The sequence below is a fragment of the Lineus longissimus genome, chromosome 13 (assembly GCF_910592395.1).
Source record: "Lineus longissimus chromosome 13, tnLinLong1.2, whole genome shotgun sequence".
NCBI lineage: Eukaryota > Metazoa > Nemertea > Pilidiophora > Heteronemertea > Lineidae > Lineus > Lineus longissimus.
In genome coordinates this window covers 8,442,462-8,468,031 of record NC_088320.1, presented here as the reverse complement: position 1 = coordinate 8,468,031, position 25,570 = coordinate 8,442,462, and the positions used below count along the sequence as shown (strand labels likewise).

Here is a 25,570-nt window from a genome sequence, read left to right as displayed (position 1 = left end):
GATGTATAACTAAGAGACACAAATTGCAGATTCCGAGAAAGCCGCACATAAAGAAGGATCCGTTTCGCCGTATGCGCTACTGGCTTCATGCGCGCATGCTCGTTCATTCACTGTTCATGACAACCCCTAAAAATGTATGCAAGGACGATGATAGTACGTTCATGCTGTATGGATTTGATTGTACACAGTCGAGGCAAATTTACTGGTAGTCCCGATCCTGCCCAGCACAATAAACATCAGTGAATTGTCACCGCCCGCCCCTTCTCTTGTAGCCACGATGGTCATTTTGTGGCCAACATTACAGATGCCTTTCAGATTTCGGCATTTTTATAGTTCGATTCAAAAGATTCTTTTGAAATAGTCTATCGTTCACAATCAAAAACTCCGTCAGACATGCTATAAAAAATCATCAAATTTTGCCATAAAAAGTCGAGCCGGGATGCAATATGCGATGCAATAATCATATCCGGGTTACACTTGGTGCAAAACCGGTGAAACCCCCTTCACAACTTCACGTATTCATTGTTGCCTTTTGTTACGTCATTAAGTTGGATTTGCCCCACTCTTGGCGTTCGACATCAGCGTGAAGTCGTGACGTCGTTACCTCAAAACTCAAAGCAATATGCAGTCGCGTCGGAATGGGTTTTAAGCAATGTAAATCTATTCTTATTTACGTGTAAATGCGAATGAAGGCAAGTAGTCCGATTTCGGCTGCACAACTGTCTCTACAATGAGAGTTCAGATTGGCACATGTACTTCTTGGTATTTTTATTGCATTGCATTTTGGATTCGATTCGGAAATAACATACGAAAAGAAAATGTATAGCGTGCTTTTATACATTTCTCGAATGCACATGAGAGCACGGAAGTTTATACACTGCTTTGCCAACATAATATGGCTTCAAGCTATTGTTTTCGAGGCAGACCAAGAGGACAACGGTGAATAACATGCTTGATATGATTCTTAACCGACCCCAACACTATCCTAGTTAGTTTTGGCAAGTTAAGTTCGGTTGTTGTTCAATGAGGAACCGGCGTTAAGATAAATGCCAGTGGCGGCGCCACAATCGATCGTACCTTCTGACGCCATGACGTCATTTTCTGGTCTGTTGACGTCGCATGAGGCCAATCACGGGAAACCATTGCGTACATTTTTGCACAGGATTTCAACAACAGAAAACGTGCCCAATAACTGGCATCGCGCATATTTTCCGCAAAATTATCTTAAGAAACTGATAACTCAATAGATTTAAAACAGGAAGATGCAAACGTCGCCGAAATCGGTCGAAAAAAAGCGATCGTTTTCGGGCTCAGAAATAACATGATAATGCATTGGAAATGGAGAGTTTCGGTATGATCGATTGCAGCGCCACGCGGCGGATAAATCGCACCGGTTCCTCATTGCGACAAACTTTCACCTCTCGGTCTGAAACCAAGGCCCAACATCATTATCTGTCATTTTCCAAAGAACATGTCTCTTTTTAAAAGGATATTTCTTGTCTCTTAAGGCATGTAGGGGGAATTGTGGAACGAGGAGGACGTAGGGGCGACTGTCTTGATCGCATTAGGATTGTCGTGTGGTACAAGTATGTATTAAACAATATTGAGCATGTGTATTGGAGGCTGAACACTGTTTTCGTTTTCATCTCCCATGCGTGCGCGTTTTTGTGTAACTAAGCCAAAAAATGTTGGGATTGATCAACTACGGGCGATTTTGTTTTCTATCAATATTTCTCACTATGCGTCGTTGTAATTTTTTTCGTGCAGTTTCGGGAAAACGCTGTTATTTGCACTGGTTTTTTTTGCATATTTAACCTGATTGTCCCCATTGATTAAACGGCTTTCTTTGATCTCGCGTAATTGCCTTGCCTCCATTTTTATCCGTTGTCCAACGTAGGGCGAGTGTCGTGCTCAGAATCAGAAGGTCGTTGGTTTCTTTCTTGAAACAATCGGATCACCGTTGTTCCGTTCTTGTGTCGTGTGTGCTGGGCACTTACCTAAATTTCTTACATGTAGTGATTTTTATAAGATGTAGTCGAGCAAAAGTGCCACCAATTTACATTAAGAGCTTGTGCAGAATTTTCTCCGAAGTCGGAGTATGCAGCCAAATAGGACAATGCCACAACTGGTGTGTAACCGTGGAGGCACGCAAAAACATGCATCCCAACTGGGAGAAGAAACCCTCGCTTGAGACTCACTCCTCCAAGCGCAGAACAAAGGCTCATGACAAAAGACGCCCGGACGCCCGATCACGCCCGACGCCCTCACCCACCTACGCCCGGTCTACAGATTATACCTTCGCAAAATATGAATTCAGTTGTTCTTGTCGTTGCGATAAAGTACTAAAAATTCCAGCTGGGCCTTAAAGGTCTCTAACTTGTCTCACTGTGAGGGTCAATGTTATATTCAATGCACGATTGTAGGTCACGTGATGTAAATAAACGCACATGGTCAACACTTTGCATTTCAATACCAAATACGGATATGGATTTTCCCGGGAATTTCATGCCGGAATTTGACAGGTTGCATGCATTTGACACCTTGACAGGTCTTATGCGCTGGCAATGTCTTTGTCTCTTGTATTGAGGTACTATCAGGACTATGAGAAGGGCTTGACATTTCAAGGAACGCATGAAATCAGAAGGAATAGAGAGAGATCCCAGTTCGAGCATCTTGTCATCAAGGTCTCTGGTCGCATTTGCCTCTCGGTTTCCCTATGTTTATCAGTAAGGGGCCGTACCTTTTTTAAAGTACTTACCCACCTTTGCAAATAATCGTAAAATGTCCCGTGTATATACTCAAAATTGTCCCCCCCCCCTCAGGGTTATACGACACTTACGGAGTTGTGCCGGAAGTGGCGACGTACGGTTTAGACAATGGGAGATTGCTAAAATGTGGAATCTGCCCACTGGCAAAGCGAGGATGACTACATTGTGATTGTGATGACTGAACGAATCTGAGATTTATGGGCGTTTTCAAGCGTGAGATTTTTGGTGTCAGTCAGTCCGTATGCGCATGAAATTTTGAACATTCACACAACATATCATTTACTTGAGATGCACCAAATATTACAGAAGAAAAATGTATAAATGCATCAGCAATCATTATTAGTACAATGCTTGATGATCATGAATCGCCCTACATATCCACTGCGCACATAAAGACGCTTTTAATACTGATGACCGTCATATCTGTATCATACAGAGAACTTGTGGTGAACTATATATCACTCTGTTTCCTTTTCATTATCAACATATCATACCAGGTGAAAAAAATCCCGCTCATATCTTTTATATCTTTTGAACTCCACAGTATCAATCATTGATTTACCAAACTTCGGCCACATAATGATGATTCCAACACTTTCTGTGTTTAGTTTGTTTGATACCTGCATTAGTTATTGAGCTGGGTTGTTGCACAATATTATTGACATTTACATTTTCCCACACTGTATTGCAAGAGCCAGTTGGATTCGTTATGGCACCACTCAAACACTGCGGCCACATTGTTCTGTGGGTTGTGCATCACGGAGGTATTGGTGTATATCGCACAAAGGAAGCAAAAGTAACATCGTTTACCACCCTAAGGACATAAAATGAATCATTGGTTGATTAATACAATCGCCTGAGACTTTGTCAGCGACCAAACAAACTCGATCGGCTGGTGAAGTGTCGAAAATGTTAATAAACGCATGTAACCCAACATTTTAAAAACATATTGATGTATAATGAGCCGCAGATTACAGTGTAAATGCGCTATTCGCCAACGGAGCCTCATTTTTAAGTTAGCGGGTGTCAGACAACCAAAACCGTATTGACTGGTGAGTAATACGGGCGCAGTCAAAAATCCTTCAAAATCACATTATTTGTTGTGTAATTTTAGATGTTTTCGAATATAAGTTGATACCCCACTGTCGGTATTGATTGTCTCACCTAATCCACTCTGTCGGAGCAAAAAAAAACTCCCCAAACCTCGTATATCCGCCTCGGTTTTAGTCTGCATTTAAGCTCTACCTGTACGGTTTTGGTGAGACGACCAACACCTCCAGTTCGGTATCAATTCCTTAAACCAACACAGGAGATGAGATCAAACAAACTAGAAACATAAGCAAAAAAGTATTAATTCCATGTGGCTCAAGTTCGGTAGTATTATGGTTGATATATTATGGGAGTAATTCAAAATCAATAGTACATGTATATAATTTGTTTTTGTCACCAGTCATTTTTCCTAGTTTTTTTATAACTTTCTTTAACTGAGAAGAGAAGCATGAATAATTAAAGTTCATATAAAGTGCAGTTTTCAAGATTATCCGGCCTTCCACTGAGCAGCCTGCCCTAGATAGTGCTACAATCGCTGCTTCACCTGACAAGTCTGCAAGAATGTGCGCTAATTCGTAAATTATCTAAAATAAACTGTGAGCTCATCTGGTAACATGGACAGTATGACATCATTTGCATTAAATTATGGAGTAAGTTAACCAGCGGGTTACTCTACGGTGCACGCACAAAAACAACCCATGCATATCAACAAACTTGCTCGCTATCGGTAGGACAAACCAGCGGGTTTCTTTTCTATATTTAATGCTTGAAGAATCGTATTTCCAGAATAACACATAAATAATCCAACAACACAGTCTTTCCAACTTCTTATTGAACAATTTCTTTCTTTCCCGGCCATGACATGTCATTTAGCTAACGAGATAAGACCATTGCAAATTTGGCAAACTATGATGTCATTGACGAAAGGCTTCTTGATGTGTCAATATGGCCATTTGTCCATCCGAACAAATATCCAATATTTTCAAGTAGAACATGCACAGTTTCAATATCCCGCAACCAGTTCATCATGCCCTGTAGGTAAGCGCCATCGTTAATCGCCATCATCAATAATGCCAAAGTTAACCGACGGAAAAGTCGGTCGAATCGGCCAGAATCGATGCGTTATAAAAAAAGGTGGTTTTCATTGTGTTTCGTGTGCATTATTTATAGCGCTTACCCGGAGGGACCAAAAGCGGAGTTTCTACATGAAGATTTCATTTCAATGTTAAGACATGTCATTAACATTTCATACGGGTTTGTCCAATACTATTGGAAGTTTTCGCAAAGCCCCCGAAACGTCCATGTGAACGCCTATCCTATTGTTCGACTTCGTTATCAGGAGGCCAAACAGTGAGATGGGTGTTCGCGTTGGTGTTTCGGGGACTTGCGAAAATTCCCTAATATAAGTCCAAACCGTCAACTGCTATCAAGCATGTCAACGACGATTCTGTTGTAAATATGTCGCAGCCCGCCTTGAAAGAAATTGGCAGACAGCAACGTTAGCGATAGATAAAGAGTCTCGCTCAAAATACTTCAGAGCAATATATGTCGACTTCCCTTTTCCTCTGAATGATATGCCGGTAGCTAACAGTGGGCCAGGTGGTCGAGTGGCGGCCGTCTTTTACGTTTGATCAATCCTGAATTAGCTGTAACCAGGATTGGTATCGACAATCAGGAATTCGCTCCTTCCTCCGTTTGCTCAAGCTCAGTGATGAATCTGGAAAAGAGATTATCAAAACGTTGTTTAGGCGATGTGTGTCCACTTTTTGTATCAACGAACGGATTCTATTTGAATTCAGGCTTCAGCCCGACCTGCAAAGTAAATACTTTAGGCGAATCAGGCAAATCGAGTTTTAACAGTTACAATCGATTTTAAAATGTTTACTTCGTCTTATCATAGCCAAAACCATTTGGAGTGATCGAGGAGAATTGGGGACGTTTGACTCTGCCAGGTCAAACCTGCTTGTCAGACTGACACTTTCCATTAATGAGAAGATGCGACAGAAAAGGAGGCGAAGAGGAGGACCTGTGGGTTAGCCCATAGAGATAAAGGAGAAGAGTTGACATGCTGTCAAACAAGGGTAAGAAGCTGACGAATGCTGAGTACGTTGGATTGGAAGACGGGGGGTGGGGGTGGAGGGGGTCTGGCATCAAAAACTGCGAAAAAATTCCAAAAGCGATGCCCTCGTTAATTTTCTGAAACGCTTACGATGAGAGGCCCTGCCAAGTATATGATCGTAGCTATATAATGTGGCGATCGGACGTGAGCAGGACTGTTTTGGAAGAACTTTGAAACATCATCTTCGGTCGAAATAATGGCACTAGTAGAATTCGTTAAGGTAATGCGGACTCACCAAACAATTACTTGAGCGTATAAAAATACCAAAAGGTCAAGGAGAGTATTTCACCTAAGTCAGGCAAGTGAGAACGGTATTTTAGATTATTAAGGTAAGAAACAAAATGCAACCATCCGTGTCACTCTCGGAAATTGACAGAAACCAGTGACAATACATTTGTGTATCTTTCCTATTTGCAGCAGGCGAGTTTGAAGCTAAAGGCAAAAAACGATTCTTCTCAGTATCCACATTTTACCTGTAATTGGAACAACGGATCAGTACCACCAAATCTAGCAAGCGATTTTAAAATCACAGAGTGCTCTTTTCTGCAGTGGACTAACTGTTTGGCGCAAGAGAACTATATCAATATCATCAAAACAACAATAGCTTCAGCGATTAGAAATTAATTACACGGCCCAAACTTCTCCCAAATCATTTACAGCGATATGCACATGATTACGATGAACTCGCCAGAGTGTGGAACCTAATCATCTATAATATTTTATTACATCTGACCAGATAGTTGTAAAACGACCACAGGCGAAATGAAGCATTTTTAAAGTTCATCAAGAAGGTGAAAGCTTCTCTAACATTAAAGGGTAACTCGTGTCAAATTTCACCATATAATGTTTAGCTGTTTTTGACAAATGACTACGTCACTGTCTCATAAATCGGTAAGGTTTTCGAATCGAAATGCACATTTTCTAGAAATTGATGGTTTAATCCCGCCCGGACGGCTCGCTTCGATGCCGTTGAAATTGCGCAACGCCGACGACGTTTTCGTTGATGACGTCTTAACATGAACATTTTCGCGGTCGCGGTGGTTTACATTCAGCGATTTTATAATAAATCTATCAAAAATGGAAAATTTGAGCTTTGCATTTGTGATCAACAATTAAAAACGGACGTATTTCCGCAAAGTTGTAAATCACATCATAGTATCACTTTAATTAAGAACGGTGTTAAAATACCCCTCTCAGGTAAAAGACAACTAACTGACTAATACATGATATACCGTAGATATGACCAATGCAGTATAACTTTCAAGAGCAAATCAACTTATGGCTCATGCAGACATGATAACACATCCACGAAAAAAATGAAGGAGCTCCATATAAATGCCTTTACATCATTATCCGTAACACTGACTTATTGATGAGGCATGATGTATCGCCGACGTAATTGAAGACATAATGCTGTACCATGCTGACCATTTACATCCATCTGATCACGACTCGCTTAGACACCAGGGATAACCTCCTCAATTACCACAGCTGCAACTATCAATTTGAGAATAGGCAGTCACTCGGTCTTATTGCCCTTTTATTACGCCCGCACAATTGATGAGACGACCACTTTACTCCAATCGATCTCTCGTATTGTGGCAGCACGGGACATTTCTGGTCATTGTATAGTATAAGAAACTGTAGTTCTGACTATCAGACCAGGGACAAAACAGGAATACAACCGTGTGATGGTATTTGGTTAGGACATCCCCGAGATTGATTGCAGGTCAAGCTAAACGTGTTATTACTGTGTGTTTAATTACATGTCCATTTTTTGACCCATGGCCACAATAAGGTCATGACAAAAAAATGTTTCCCAAATGGTGACCAAGGTTAGAAGACAAATTATCGCATGGCTTTTTGCGATGGTATGTAGTCATGCGCTCTCGCAAAAGATAAAGTTTCAGTCAAAACTGGGCACGGACGATTTGAATACGTGACGTAAACATTAGCACGGTGACCTATTTACTTTTAAGCCTGAACCGTCAGTTATAACAGGTTGTTGGTAAAACCTGGACGCTGGACGCTAAGTTTTGCATCGTTGGATCTTATCGCCTCCATTCAATAAATCTCGTCTCCAGTAATATTAACCGCAGTGGGCCTTATCGAATTGACGGAACGGATTGGACTGGAACGTTTTGTGACTTTTAGTGCCATAAAAAACAAATAGAATACAGGCAGGAATCGATCACCAGCTGGGCCGCGGGAATGTTCAACCTGGTGTTATGACCGTGGTAGGTGATGAGGCTACACTTAGTGCATTTCAATCACAGTGTGGAGATGAATAAATCTCCATTTCCCCGCGTTGGTCACCCCACATGTACTGGTTTTGAAAAATCCAACAGAATCGAACCAATAACCACAACAAAGTACTACACCACCACTAAGAATGCGTATAACATTGTCAAGCTCATCAACAAATAGACGTGTGCAAATCTATTATCAGTAAGTCGCGTTCGGATGCGGTCACATTATGAATATCAACCGCCCCGAAAGTTTGACGTCCCAGCAATTCCAGTCCAGTCTGTTCCGTGAATTCGATGAGGCTCCATCGGGCCACATGCAGCCCTTTGATGTCAGTGCATCGCACGATAATTGAGAAAGTTCCGATTTTATTTCAAAGGTATCTTTTTCGATCTCATGTTACTGTGCGAGTGATTGAGGTCAACACTAGAAACCTTGGTTGATTCTGTGGGAGTGGAAGTTAGGTCTCGTGATGAGGTTACCAAATCAAATAAACTATTCATCTTGAACTGGAGGCGAGGTTCATGGAATCCTGGCAGTGCAATCCAATGATACAAAACCCAGCGTCCAGCGTCCTAAAGCTGCGTCCTGGTTTTACCAACTACCACAGTGTCCAATTGATAATCAAAATGGTGGCGCTGCGCACATAAGAGTTGACGAATCAATATAGTAACAATGGCTTCCCGGCAAACATGTTGATTTGTCATATCAACAAACATTTCATTGATATGAGAGCGATATAATTGCATGAGGAAAAACTATACTATGCATATATCAAGGATATATTTTTTACCATTCTTTCCCTGGTTGACAAGATAAAAATGATCACAAAAATTGGTAAATCATCCAGCCCTGATCGACATCAGGAATCGATCTCAGATCACGAGATCACTCCGCAAACTCGTGTACTAGGATATTAGTATACAAGCCACAGGTGGCCTAGATGGTTTATAGGTGGTTCATATGGAATCGAAGCATCACGTGGATTGACTCACTTCGTGCAAGGTCTTGGCCCAAGATGATAGCGGCCTTCATGCGACAAATGTGGACACCCGTTGGCGTTGTAATACGGGTTCGGCCATGTTGATGTGATATCAGCCGTTTGCCTGCAGCTTAGTGAACTTGGCATCATGTTATGTTAGCTCACGCGAACAGTCGTGCCTTATATCATAACTGTTTACTTGAATAATATCGATTTTGATATTGCCTCCATTAATAATATATTTGAAAAATGAATAGCACTCGATAATGCAACAAGAAGTAGTGACACTAACGTAGTGTAGTAATGGCACCATTTAGCTAGCGGTTGAATCACTATAGTGCCTTTGTCAAATGTCAGACATGACTGGGACAGATCGCAAAATGTCGAATAATCAGAATACGAGAGAGACTGTTATTCGCATATTGCGATGACGGCATGCGAAAGGTATCAAAAACGGACAAAGAAAATGTCCGACCTGAAAAACTTGACATGATCCACTGTGCCAATGCGCTAGTTAGACATGTCGATCAGATGATTTCACAAACCGATCCACAGTGTCACATTGTGGTGGGTGACGAAACCTACATGAATTTGAATAGCGTCGAGATGTTTTGGCAGTGGTCAGTGTAAGCGTATTATTTCGAGGTTTTAGTGAAATTGAGCTGCAACATATACAAAGCTAAGACACCTTATATGTCGTCACCTTGAACGAACTTAGGCACCGCAGTTAAGGGCTGTATATAAGGCAAGGATCTCGTACCAATATTTGTGGCAAACACGGAGTGAATTGCTTGCCCATTGCACAAGGGATACATTTTAAACCTACTGGGCTGTGTAAGAATATGCACATGGTTGCATGAGAGGAGGTTACAACTTTGTGCACCGCGGGCATGACTATTTTTTAGAAAATGGCACTCGCTTTCGACCTCTACATTCGGGAACAACAAAATACCTATTCGAAATGGCCGCGCCGTAGCCCCGAGATACATTTTTACGGCATTGCCTCAATCCGACGTTGACGGAGTCAAGTTTGTCGTTGACCCTTCTATTTGGCTGTTGCGTGTCACTACTGTTTCTACATGACAAAGACACGTTTGTTTTCCATCAGTTAATTCTATAATTGACCACCTTTCACAGGTGAGCACTGATACAGATACCTGACAACAACAAACAAAAATAAATTCACTTTTTTATATGACATTATGCCACCTGCTAAAAATATGCGTACCGAAAGTGGGGAGCGCATGCAAAAAAGTGGTTAATTCACGTTGGATAATCAAACTCTTAATTCGGAGACTTGCAATTCAAAATGAACAGCCCCTGGTAACATTTAAACGTCATTTAATACCACTTGACCGCCGGATTAAGGCGATCACGTGTCGTTGTTAATCTTAACTATGACCCGTCTATTTGTCTGTTACACATCACGACGGACATGACAACAACATATTTGTGGCCAACAAAATACGTTTTAAATTGAGAACACGTCTTATGGTAGACATAAATACAGATAGCTGACTCAAACCTACAAAAAAGTTGTCGCTAATTTCAAAATAACATTAAATGGCTGTCGTTTAATCATGATGACAAGTTTTATAGCAGCAATAATGATGCAACCTATGGTAAATGTGTGTCAATGATATGCTATAGTTAGTGTTGTGTAAAATATTTTAAAGCAATTTATTTTTTTATTTACCGCATTGGGGAAATTGATTTTTTTTCACAGTTTGATATATTCAAACGCAATGGTCTATAATTCGTTGAGTTTTCACATTCTCCGCCCGGCCAATCTTTGACTGCGGCGCAAAGGAATGTCAGTTTTTTGGGGGCAGTATGCAATTCGATCACAGCTAGAAAAAGACCCTGCATTTACCTCCAAATGGTAAAGCCTTGATGTCTCGCAACTGGTGATGCGATTACTACTAGTTTTAATGTAGGCCGGGCGCATTCTGCCATCAACTTCTCACGAATCAACTGTGTAACCAGTCCTAATTTCCAATAGGATCTCGCGACATTTGCATCATGAACTAAGACAACTTCATTACCTCAAATGACGTCTTTAGCAGCATTGTGTTTGCGGACTTGGCTGCAATTTCTTTCTCGCAGGCAGTTCAGGTTCGCTACAGGTTCGTATCCTGTATGGTCACGGCACCAATTGGAAGATTCGAATATAGACCAGGGAGACCAACCGAACGAAAGACGACCAAACACGTTTATGGCAAGCCGTTCGTCCAATAATTAATAAAACCTAGTTTTCTTGAAAAGAACCTGGTTTTCTTCTTAAAAAACCTGGTTTCATGGAAGAAAACATGGTTTTCTTCCATGAAACTAAGTTTTTTAAGAAGAAAACCAGTTTTTTTTCAATAAAACCTTGTTTTCTTAATTATTAGACAGACGGCTTGCCATACACGTTGACTTCTTGTGAGAAAGTGATTTATTCAGCAAAACTTGGCCTACGAATAAGGTTGTGACAACATGAGACAGCTTGTGGCCTGGTAATCATATACGATTCATGTAAGTTTCAGATGCTATGGTCTATTACTTGATGGGTTTTCACACCATGTCAGATAGTGAAAAGAAAGTGTCACCTTCAGTGAAATTATATAGGAAATTAAGGTCGTATTAGAAACCAACAATGTATATCATATATTATGTATCCCCAATTCCTTGACATACATACGCAATTCCACATATACAATGAAGAGTAGGTCGGATTCCAGCCATTCGTTTTACGAGCTACATGTTGCCCACTGAAGGCCGGACCAAGAATCGGATCGGACCAAAATTCCTTCTGAAAATAGCTCTTTTCTTATGTTGAATACGTACAAAGCTTCAGATCTATAGTCCAAGCAGTTACGAAACGCGCCGTGCCAACGACTGACGGTGTCATGCTCACCAGGTGAACACAAATTGCTGCACTTCTTATATTTTGCAGACCAGAGTAACATCATGTACACGGTATTGATAGCTTGACTTAACATTTCACAACATTTGAGGTAATATCAAATCAAAGTTATATATATACAGAACGACCTGGCGCCCTATCGTCGAAACATAGCAATCTCCCAGCTGGTCTAATGACATCACGTTTGTTAATCCCGTTGCCAGGGTAAACATTGCTGTACATACCGACGTCACATTGCTTGCGACTTTTGGCGGAGAAAACCAATAGGCTGGCATCCCACAACAACCAAGGGAATCTCCAGCAGCTTGCACAAACCAAGCGCCATATTTACCGAATGGCTAATGAAAATTTGCGGGCACGCAAACACATAATTTCATAATTGCAGGTTTCATTATACAAACTATTAAATGAACTTGATAATAAAATGTTCGTATTGTTTTAGAGGATGTGGTTTGAATTTGCGATATTTGATTGATATTGGTACCAAAGATATGCTGATAGATAAACAGGAAAGCCTTTAATAGCGGAATCCATGAGCATGATTGATTATGCTAGAGTCAAAGGACATTGGTATAACAATGTATTAAGGGCGAAATCATCAGGCTGTCGATCCTCTTTATGTGGACCAATGCACTAGCAAGGCGCTACCTTGAGCAATGGATCTACACCTGGGCGACCTCTCCGACGTTTTGCTGCAGAGATATCGAATTTTCCTTGTTGCTTAGCGAATCGGGGAGAGCCCCTATCAAACTCAATGGCAAACGACGTTACTTTTCATTGTTTAAACATATAAAAATACACTGCGGACAGTCGTCGTCTTTTTCTAAGGTGGCCTTAAAAATAAGCAAAAATGGAAAAGAAATCCCCCCCCCCCCCATCTCGGCAAAACAACGCTGTCTTCACTGCCCTCAGTGACACGGTTGAAAAGGTGAAAACAAAATGACGTCACGGGAATCCACCGTCTTCGGGAACGGTAGATATTCGCGCACTAGGAATTCAATGACCCTTGGAGGGCGAAGACTAACGAAAATTGTGTTTTTCTTTTACCTATGAAGAGTATCTAAAAATCTAAAAATCGTCAAAAACTTTCAGAAGTACAGTGTGCAATTGAAACAGGGGTAGAACAAAGCTATTAGAGTAAAAAGCCGCCCATTCCTTTAAAGATAGTTTGATATTTGGAAATTTCCGTTAAATATAGGATTTAGGATCTAAAGTTCACTGTGCGTGGTCGCAAAGGAAACGGTATTCGATGGTCATTGTGTTGCAAGCCTCGGCGGCAAATAATAAAGAATGCATCGACTGTCTCATTGTTTCCTCTATCTAGTGTGGGTGAATACCATCCGTTCTAAGAAACAAGTGAATCAATTAATCTTTACCGATGAATTCTTGTACGATTATGAACTGCGAAATGGAACAGGGTCTTCTCACACCCACGCTCAGCATGAATAGTGAAATCTTAATTCGAAGTATCTTAGTGTTGGAGTAAATTATGAAGTGGAATAACCTCGTATGTAGCAGTGCAAGTGTCAGTGTTGATTTCATATGAAATGTTCCTTAGTTTAATACGGCTCTAGGAAAATTCGTCCCCGGAAAATTCGTCCCCGGAAAACTCGTCCCCGGAAAATTCGTCCCCTAGGAAAATTTGTCCCCGGAAAATTCGTCCCCGAGGAAAATTCGTCCCCGGATAATTCGTCCCCGAGGATAATTCGTCCCTGGAGAATTCGTCCCCGAGGATAATTCGTCCCTGGAAAATTCGTCCCAGAGGAAAATTTCGTCCCCGGAAATAGTCCCCTAGGATAATTCGTCCCTGGGAAATTCGTCCTCGAAGATAATTCGTCCCCGAAAAATCAAACAACAATTGAAAGTTTCTGACATTACTTTCTAGTAATAACTACTACTTACTACTTTCGACTTTTCTCATTCATTATATCTCTCTTTACTACCCTACCAGCTAGTTACCTACTCCACTCTTTTCATAGTAGGTAGAGGTGGGCAGGCGAAATTTTTTTTTTTTTTCAAATAAGTATTTTTACTGGTCAAAATGAAAGAAAAGCTCTAAATTCTTCAATAAAATATTTCGCCTGCCTACTTCTACCTACTATAAAAATAGTGGGGTAGGTAACTAGCTAGTATGGTAGTAAAGAGAGGTGTTACACTGAATGAGAAAAATCGAAAGTAGTAGTTATTGCTACAATCCATTCGACAAGACTCAGAAAGTAAAGTCAGAAACTTTCAACTTTGTAAAATATTCTGGGGACGAATTATCCTCGGGGACGAATTTTCCAGGGACGAATTATCCTCGGGGACAAATTTTCCGGGGACGAATTATCCTCGGGGACGAATTTTCCGGGGACGAATTTTCCTTGGTGACGAATTTTCCGGGGACGAATTTGCGGGGACGAATTTTCCGGGGACGAATTATCCGGGGACGAATTTTCCTGTAACCGTTTGATACACACGCATTGGTCGTAAATAACTTAACTAAATAACTAGTGCTGGTTACATTTTCGCGAGAAAACGGTGGTAAAAATGAAAATATAAAAAAGCAAACACTGTCAAAACATCGCTTTACATTCACGAAAATCACCATTGATATAGTTAGCCCTACTTTTTTATAATGCTATAATCACCAAGGTAGCTTACAGCTTTTCACTTAAGAACAAATACCATTATTATCTTGTTCGGGTTAATTTTTATCAAGTCAAATAAATTCTTCATTTATTTCATGTGGCACTACATGTAATGTGGGTGTTATCCCACTTGTGGAAACGTGAGGAACTATTCTGCATATCATCTTGAAACTCGCAATTAACAACGCGAGCAGTGAGATATTGGAGTTTGACCAAATAGGTTTTTTGGGTGACGGTATTCCCCATCCCGGTGTTCTGGACCAAAATTGTCAAAAATTGTACAATATGAGGAAAGCATTTAATCCTAGCCATAAATCCTGTTAATTGATGATTCTGGTATGAGATAGATACTAATGACACGCTCTAGCTGCCACTGTTGTTTCCCTTTTCAACTCGGCAACCTTTTATTCACACCACTGGGTAAGAATGATACAACATGGGGGGCATACATATACATATATAGCTGTGGTTTGTCAGGATCATGACATTCTTATTCCTCCCATGTTGCTTATGTTCTAGATCTGACCTTTGTAACCCAGTTTATAAACCAGATGCGCCATGACCAACGAATTGGTAGCTACGGTTGGTATTTGCCTGCCTGCAAGGAAATGCAATGATAATGAACCATAATTTGTTGCCTCTTTTTGGGATGCGGCAGACAGCAGCTAGTCAATGAATGTATCGTAATGCTATATATAAAATCTAATACGAAAATGAAAGGCTGTTAGATTTATAGCATCAAGTTAGATCACCTGCACGTTCTTTCATCACCCCGTGGAATAGCATTTTTTTCAGATAGGTTGATTATTGCTATTTGTTTATAGCGTTGACGTTTCTTATGTAGTCTGTTTCTGCTACGAGGGAGGTCTAAGCTATAGGTATAGAGAAGCCGAGAGAGCACAAGGTTTAAAGTTTCAATTGTCCTACTCGCTGATCTAGAGTACAGGACTTTCGACCTAGCAGTCGTAGGTTTGAACATTTTCCGAGAAGCATACCATGATCACCTTGACCCGCCAAGTGTTACACATCAAAATGACTGCTCCCCAGAGTAATACAAACCACTGGGAGACTGGCTGAGACACATAGTTCTTCCCATTTTATACTTCAATGACGTATGGTGTTAGTTGCTGTTCTCAGAGAGTGAACAGATAGCATTAAAATCGTCCAGAAAAAAACAAACAGTTTACCTAAGATACGATTACGGTATGTTGTCGCCCAGACCTAATAAGTCGGGACGACTTATTATGTGCGACTTATTTGGTCGGGGCGACAACATACAAAAACGGGAATGATACCGATATGTTTTCCCAGCCACCGTATACATTATAAATGAGAGATGGACGCATAGAAGATGTCTAAACTTTGTTCTCATCTATGATCAACCAATATTTATTTCTCTGATTTCAGCACGGTGGCTGCCGTACGCCTTTACACGGCCATGCAACTTGAGATGCGTCAAAAATATCCGTATCAAAATTCTGTAACGAGCTGGCATGCAATATCAGAAACTTGATCACCACCCAGCGATAATTTCGACTCACTTGGTTTGGTAATCTTTAAATGAAACGTCAATACTGACATACTAGGTGTTTCTGATCAGATATGTCTGATTAACGCTCCTATGACGTCATCGTGCCCAAATTGTCCATAATATCTCCAAGTAAAAGTATATAGGTACGCATGACTTCCATGAAAACTTTAAGTTAAAAGACATGTCTAAGACATATTAATTGCGTCACATCAATGGTAGCCAATCGTGTATCTGACCACGTTACAGCCAAATCTGATATAAAAGAATATTCTTGAGGCTTGCTAAATATCGATATTTCTTGTTTTGTTTTGTGGTCCAAAGGCTTTTAACCCAATTATATTGATAATGTTAGTTGCGTATTTTGAAGAAAACAGTAAATGATTCATGCCGTAATCTTTTTATGTGCCCTTCAAGCTCAAATGTCATAATGGGTTGATGACTCTAATCTAAGTTCAGGTCTTTCTACAAACCCGTAATATTTGCCTACCTTTCTATTTTTTTTATTTTCTCCAGATCCGTTAATTGATCTTCCTTTTTCGTGTTTATGTGATTGCGGCTTCCATGAGTCCTTGTTCCCGATTTCGTACTCCGAGTAGTTTCAGCAGAATCCAAAAGTTTGTCATCATCGTGAAGGTTTGCGATTACATGTACTAAGTATGCTAACTCCCTCTGTCTAGATCTGTCGTTGTTTACACTCAATAAATTGGATAATCTCCGAGGCGGATGAACGCTCGTCTCTGAAGTCCTTTTCCCCGCAAAATGGACGGCATTACATCGACAAGCATCCCCGCCTTGTCCTCGAGCACACATTATCCGACAGAATCTGACTTTGTTGAGACATTCTCCACAATCGAGTGAGGTAAATATTCCTATGGTTATGATCAGGAGGAAGTGCAGTCGCTCCATACCCATGGTCTATAAAAATAGTGGATCTTTAGTTATCTCTGCCGCTGTGTAATCACCACAGCATTCTCAAGCGATTTAACTCGTTGAAGCCGGAGTTGGGCATATATTACAAACGCCCGACAGATATATGCATGTGTAATCACCAGTATCAATTAGCAAGTATTAAACAGTGTCGACAGGATTTGAATAAGTATTAGTTTGCCGATATCCGTCTCCACTCTCCCGAATCACACCACCGGCCCAGCAATCTAATCACAATCTTTGCTTAAGAAATATATTCCACTGTTGACATCCGTCCGTGACAATCAACGACATCCAGAAACTTATTATGTTTAAAATGACTGAATTCTTTTCATCTGGTTTGTTATTGATAAGTGTCATACATCCTGAATGTCAACTCGGCCAAGGCATGCTTCTAAGAACATAAGAAGACAAGCAGATGACTCACACAATCAAATACAACATAGCCATCGAGTAAAAAAACATTATAAGGGTAGTTGGAAATGATAAGCGTCTACGGAATTCCTGTCGGCCGTTGCAATTATGTTGCAACTATTACAGCTAAATTATAAATCCACGCCCGCCTTTTACTCTAAAAGGCTTATCTAGTTACCTCCTCACCTCGAGTCGATGTATCCAATATGTAGTCAACACTTAATTAGAGCTTACCCAACGATGTTGAAACATTATGAAAGTGGGAACTTACTTTCTTTTTGTTCAGTCCAAACGTTATCTTTGTTAACCACAGGATATGCTCGTGACCTACAGTCAAAGTCCGATAGTTAACGCTCGCTGTGCGCGTTGCAGAAGGGGAATGCGGTATATAGTCGTACGGTCTGTGAATTGGAAATCAGGCAGCGGGGATGTGTGATCAGACAGAACCAGCCGCTCAAGATCAATGATTCGCTCGTTCATTAGCCGGGTAAAAAATATTAACGAATTAACACGACGTGATGGAAAACAAATATATGGTGATGGTGATTAACTGATTGCATTGGCCTATAACTAATTAACAGAACCATGGTAAGGCCCAGTGGAGATATTCGGGGCATTATTTTACCAATCTGTCCACAACACCCAGTAACCTTCCACTCTGCAGTCCTCGCTATGGTTTCATCATCGCACTGCATATAAAATGGAAACATTCAAAATATGACTGAAATCCATCAGATGCTAGACCGCTTCATTAATTACTTTAAAATCGACACAAAGGCCCAGCTGGAACCGCAATCATCGGACATTTTGAGCTAGTGTCGCCACATCACTTCCTATCATAGCTGAACAATGTTATCGATAACTCAACTCTTCAGATACGGTCTTCGATCGGTGACACTTTTTCGATCACGCTGTGAATAAAAGGGATCGAATGAACAATGTAAATATGGTAATCATGAAAACGAGAACTTTCCTCTTTTTTATGTTAATTTATTAGTGAATAATGCGAGTTCACATGAATGCTCATCGCAATGCATGATTTCCAAGTACGTAGCCAAATCACAGGTATCTCATACCCACGCTTTATCCAAGCATGTCGAATGATATTCTGCCGGCCTGTACTGACTCTCATTACACGGAATATTACTAAACAAGGATCAATCAGTCACCACAAACTTCTTTAAAAACAGCATATAACTAGGACATAAAAAGAGTGATACTTGTAGTATTTTATTCCGATGGTGTGCATCAGTAAAGCTGATCGATCGCTGTGATCCTCAAATCTCCAGGCAGACTGTGGTCAACTCCCCGATTTATTGAGTAGCGGAATTAAAATACTGGCATGGCAAGTCTAATCGCAATGATGTAGTTACGCGACTGCGCAAGAGTCCACCATTCAAGGTCAAGACAGGGTCACACTCTCCAATGACGAGGTGATCAGTCATGCAGGGAAGGATCCCCGAACGGCGAGTTGTTGTTCTGCTTCACCAGTGATATCAAAGTTAGATTTGCGAGTTAGTTGTTTTCTCATTTAGCTGCAAAAGGTTTGCCCGAAAAAGTACACATCTGCTCACATTTTTGTCGATTTAAACGATGAATTCTTAATTTGCTAAACTGTCGATTATGTAACACCAGTTGATTACATTCGGTAAGATTTAGCTGGATATTCCTTGTATTTTTATGCTTAAAATGATGTCCATGCGTCCACGTGTAGGTACAGCTAGCTATATCAAGCTATCTCCGTTGAACTCCTCGATCTGGTTACGCGGGTGGTATTTCCTGGCGTAGTCGAATCGGGGAATGTCGAGGGCTTTGTCTCCCTCTAGTCGATGACAACTAGCTTAATTGGCGAACACTCGTCGTTCGGGGATCCTTATTGACTGGTAATGAGCTTGGCGTGTTACTTGAGCGGCGTTTTTAAACGTTCGTGTTTGTGCTACAAAATACCGAAAATAACAAAACCAATACAAATTATCGAACTGTGTCTTTGCATGGAATAGAACCTTGAGATATTCATGTACCGATATCTGCAATGCTGAAAAATGTCAATATGGCGCGTTTTTTATGTGTTTTTTATGTGTCTTACTTCTGTTTCAAGGACTGTATTCTTATATTATCGAAGAAGATCAGAGAAACATGTGAAAAGCAGGTCGACAGAAACGTGCAAGTGGCCAACACTGATATACGAGGCAGAATAATGCAGTAGACGGACACGTGATGGAAGATGTTATAGTCAGGTGTGTAATTGGTGCTTATCGTCCGCAATCACTCCCAAGTGAAGTAATTCTCATCTCTTCACCACTCCAATGAAAGACACAACATTAATTAAGAACTTTATGATAAAACGCGTAACGTATGCAAGGCTATGGCGCTGATCGCGTGTATATTGGATACCGTTATGATTTAGACTCACATCGACGGGTCGGTGATATCGTCAGATTCATATTGTTTGTCTCCTTCGGATTTCATTGACAAATACATTTTTCAACCTCCCTGAAAATGTGTTTTTAAACACCAAGTTGAACAGCACGTTTAAAAAAATATTTCCAATTCATCAAATTTGGAAAATATAATTCACTGTTTAATTTTTAATACAATGAAAACAATTTATGGCAGTTCTAAAGATTAACAGTATATTTAATGCTAAAAATTGCCACGACCACTTTTTCAAAGCCTGTCTTAATTAACATACATAAAATGTATGTAAAGGGCCCAAGTCCTATCATGGAATGAATCCTCTACGGATATAAAATCCTCGCTGTTACCAAGCATTACAGGTAATTCTTTGACAACGAAGTCGCCCAGGTTATGGGAGGAATTGTGATCACTTTGGCTATTCTAGGCGGGTTAGGAGCTACATAGCATCGCATTTGAACGGTAAACTAATGTCTTGTCGCTCAGAATGTTGTACACTCATACGCAGTGATTAAGGGTTTGTCACGAAGTTATTCTTTTTAACCACTGCGACAGTAAGGTGGATTTTCTATAGACGGAACTTCCCCTCGCTTTTCTAAACCAAACAAATGTGAGACTTTTCGGTTTCTTTATCTGTATGTGATAGGCCTTATGACTCACCAAGTCAGGTAATAGAGTTAGAAGCTGTAATTATGCATGCTCTGAAAATATTTTTTCTTGCGAGTGTAAGCGCATGTACTTAAAAATCCAAACGCGCCTAATTAAAGAACACTGTGGTCGTCTCAGAGTAGAGGATGTTTTTCTAAAAACCAATACTGTCGGATTTAGCAGGAATTTAGAGTCTTCGCCTGGACTGGTAAGCCAGTGATCTTGTCGAAACATGGGCAAAGTTCCAACAATCTTATTTTTTCGGGACCTCCTACAAAATGCTCTGAAGAAGTGTATTTCTAATACCTCCTCATTTGGATTGGTGAGAAGTGCAGAGATGTATTCAATATGGACGGACATGACAGACGATCAAAAAGAAAATTGTCTTCTTCTATTGTGATAAATGTTCAGCCGGTGTGAAGCCGTAAACCAATCATGTTTTTACAAGGTATCGGTTGAACAACCGTGTGCAGCAAGCTTCAGAAAGCCGGCATTGAATGTTTGTCACGGACTTAACAGGATCGGATGCAACTGTTAAGATGGTGTACGGAACATGATACCGAAAGTGGATACACAAGAGAACACACAATATCCACGCAATATCCGCTGTACCGAAAGTCAGGGAGAAATTCCTGAAAGCTGGCAGTGATATGACCCTGGAAATGGCTCCATACATTGCTATGACTCACGAAATTTCGCAATTTCTTCCATTCCAAATCCATTTTCAAATGAAGAATGGTTGATGCAGTCAAAGCCACTGGTGGCAAATTACTTCAAATATAGCTCAAAAGTCAAAGTCAGAAAAAGACTTTCAAAGAAAGAAATCGGATAATGGTCGCAGGTTCCAAAAGTGTGACGTCTGTAATGCGGTTGAAATAGACATTGCGATCGTAAATCTAGTCAAGCAAAGACACGGATCAGTTCAGTTCTTATTGTGGCATATCTCAATCATTTATCATATATATCATATATCATTACCGGTGTCGTAACCCTATTGGATTTTTGTCGGAGGTATGGAGTCCACTATAGGCAACTGTCCACCTATGTGCGATCTTTTACTTGCCCTGGTATAGACACTCGGGTACAAGGGACCACGGCTTTTTTAGTCTCATCCTGCAGATTCTCGAATATGCCATACGTTGTACGTGTTGTGAAGAACCAGGAATTTTAGTTCTTTGAAAGCCACGCCGGTTCATCCTGAAATACAATCCTTCTTCCCGGGATCGAACCCGGGCCCTATTTCATGTTAGCTATATAGCAAACGGTGTAACCACTACGCCATGAGGCACATCAAAGAAACAAACGGACCAACGGAAACCACATGCTCACTGTTCAGGAGGACCTGCTACACATCGCGATATTATCAACCCTAGAGAATCAATCGAACGGAACAGGTACGTCGGTAAGTGATCGGGATACGAAGTCTACTACGACTTCTAAGGATGATAGTTGGCAGTGTTCAGGTGTGATTCAAGCTCAATACGGGTGCTCAGGTGGACGTGATTGCTTTGTCGTTATTATACAACAGAATATGCACGCATTCTAGAACAACACTAGAATGGGCTACAAAGCGTCTAGTTGGAAACACGGGAACACTATTATTGGATGTTGCAGGCAAGTGTTCTTTTGTATGTCATTAAAAAAAAAATGCGCATGAACTGATATTTCACGTCGTTAAAAATAAAAATCGATGCCAATTCTGGGTTTAACCGTTTTTACTTCTCTGAAGCTTACCAAACTCGCACTTTCTGTCAGCTGCAAACCCAAGCATCTTTCGCTGGAAAAAAACACGGATGTCTTTGATTCTAAGGCCTTGGGTTATTCGAAGGAGAACACACAATATCCACTGACCAAGCGGTAACGCCAGTCGTTAATGCAGCTCGCCGTGTTCCAGTCGCGCTGCGTGCCCAACTCAAGGAAGAGCTGCAGTTGATGGAATGGTTGCAATTGGGTATCGATGAACTCACGGATTGGGTCAATTCGCTGTGGTTGTGGTGGAAAACCCGAAAACTAAAGTTCACATATCATGTTTAGATCCACTTCTATTAAACAAAGCCATGAAACAAGAGCATTAGCCAATGTCAACAATTGATTTGTCGTACCACAATATTGGTGTCTCGTACAAGCTTCCGATTGTAAAGTACATGTAGTTCAGTATATGCTTGCTGCAAAACCAGGGTAAAAACCTGGTGACGACTGTTACGCCTGTGTACTTTTAACACTCAATTCGGCGAATATCGTTTTTTTCCCGTCTTCCTTTCGGTATCTTTAAGGTGTGGAAGCTGTATGCATCATTTTCGACGCTTTGCTAGTCTACGGCGAAACACAAGTAGAGTACAACAGAAATATCCGCGCCATGCTAGAGGATAAAATAGGTTAAGTCCAACATCGATAAAAGTTTTGATATGAAAACACAACCTGCATGCTATTTCGCCGGGAAGTCTCTTTAACCGGATATGGGTTGGTACCAGATACCAAGAAAAGTAGCGTCATTGAAAACGTATTGCTTTCGCCTACTTCGATATCGAAGTTGCAAACCAACCTAGGAATGGTTTATTATTTTGCACGCCTTGCAGCAAATCATATGAAGATTTGCGCACCACTTCGTCAACGCCTTAAGAAAGAGAACGACTTTCAAAGAGAAGAGCAACAGAATCATGCAGTCGAACGCATAAAACGTGTTATCACAGTAGTCATTGTACATTGGCATACTATGACTAGAGCAATTAGTGACACTGGAAGTTGACGCTAGTCAATATGTCATTGAAGTAACCCGACTGCAAGAGGGTAGACCTGTCGGTTATGCTTCATGAAATCGCCCACACTGACTGAACTGGACACAGTTACGCGCAGATAGAGAACGAAATGCTTGCAATAGTAGGGAGTTTCCGCATCGCTTACGATTACGATTACGATTTCAAAGTCGTAATCGTAATACTCTCAAAACCGGCATGAACCAGAAATTTTGTTTCCGCATTCACACCAACGACTTGGTGTACTGTAGTATAGGGCCTATACTCTGCTATCATACTCTGGGTGCACTCTTCTCGGCGCTAAAACATGATCAAAATCGCCGTTGATCACATTAAATGCAGTTCCTATTTTGACAGATATGTTCTAAAGTATTTTTCAATGAATATTTCACCTTGAATTTGATATGTTGCGTGGAAAATAGGCTTTTCGCTAATCCATGTAATCGTTTTTCGACTTACGAAGATCAGCCGGAGTCCTCGTAAGAACAAGACGAAAGTACCATCGACGATTTCGCCGGGGATGACGTAGCACCAAAAATCGATGACGTCAAACACAAATCGTAATCGTAATCGTAATCGTAAGCGATGCAGAAACTCGCTAGTATTTGGCTGCACACGATTTCACCAGTTCGTTTACTTTACGGTCGCGAAATCGTAACTGTTGTTGAAAAGCAAAGCACCGCATGACTTTTTAAGTCTAGTTTTTAGGGTCATCACCCACGCACAAACAGCGTCAGCATGACGACCGGACATGCCTATGGACTTTCCGAGAATTGTTTGTTACTTTGAAGATGACCGTCCTACATTTGTAGCGGCATCCTGTTAGTAGAAGACTAGTGTACGTTCGTATAGCTTTGTTAAATTTGTCATTATATAATTAGAATCTGCATTTCTTCGTACTTCCTGTTAGATTAGAATGTCCATCCGAAATTGCCGATTCCTTGAATGTACGTGATGAGTTGTCGATCATGAGTAGTATTTGTTTAAAGGAGGCAGAATCATTGTTCAAGCTTTGCTCTTCAAAATTCATGTTGGGCACTTGTATGGAAAAAATTTAAACAATGCGGTAGGCTGCTTGCTTATGCCTGAACTAAATGCGGATATTGACCAAGTTGTCGAGGAACGCTGAACAGTTGTGTGTCAGACACGCAAGAATTCTAACCAATGGTAACCGTTATAAACATCCTTGCCATCGCGACCATATGGCAGGCTGTGGGTAGCGGTTTATTTCATTGAAATTGACAGGACTACATTTTAATTTCGGATTGCTATAGTCGCCACTTTGAAACGCCTTGTCTTACAACCATTACTAGTGTCGCAGTAATTCGTAATACAAAATCAGTGTTTGCACACCATGGAATTCCTGAGGATTTTGTATCAGACAATGGTCCTCTTTATTTAACACAATACTCCATGTTTGTTGAAAGTTGGGGGTTTTCACTTGTTACGTCAAGCCCAGCATATCCTCAAAGTAATTGACCGAGGAAAAACAACTGTACAAATATGTAACAATTTTCTTGAGATCAAAACAGTACACTAGAGATCTGGGGGAAGGGGTTGCAAACGCGAATTTGGCGCGAATTGGAAAAATGCTAAACATAGATGCTCTGAGATGCGATTTTAGGCAACTTTACGGGACAACATACTGCTGGTTGGACACAAAGTATTCTTCACAAGGAGTAATAACTATTTCTGGTCGACTTTTATTTTAAGTGAAAACTGTTAGTAGGCTATACAAAGATTGAGAACCAACATTCCCACAGATTTGAACACGAGCAATTAAATGACAAAAGCAGGCGTGTATCTCATAAGAATACAAGCAATAAAAAGGTAAAAAGAGGCCTAAGTAGTTAAGTACATGTATTACTATTTGGGCACAAATTTTTACCCGGGGTGACTTATTTCAAAACTGGTGCATGGGGGGGGGGGGGGGGGGGTCGAACCTGCCCTAACCAAATTGACAGAATAGCCTCACGTCCTGTACGGGTCAATGTGAACGTCGGGGTCGAACCCTGTACCACAGAATTGGAGCTTGCAGTTGTGCTAATAAGTATTCATACCCCTGTTTATTTTACCTTATTCCTATGGTGAGCCGATTTCGGCTTTCACTACATGGCATATCATCTATGGTTATATCTCGAATTTGCCACACTGGCTGCCTGTGCGCGAGCGTATAATTTT

At 40.8% G+C, this 25,570-nt stretch overlaps 1 long non-coding RNA gene across 1 annotated transcript; it reads right to left on the bottom strand.

Moving 5' to 3' along the window:
- Positions 1 to 3,086: 3,086 nt before the first annotated feature.
- On the bottom strand, positions 3,087 to 17,947 carry LOC135498206 (uncharacterized). The gene is made up of 2 exons (XR_010449021.1): positions 16,720 to 17,947; positions 3,087 to 5,535 (listed from the first exon to the last, which is right to left on the bottom strand). It is a non-coding gene; the product is annotated as an uncharacterized LOC135498206 (long non-coding RNA).
- Between the last annotated feature and the right edge of the window lie 7,623 nt (positions 17,948 to 25,570).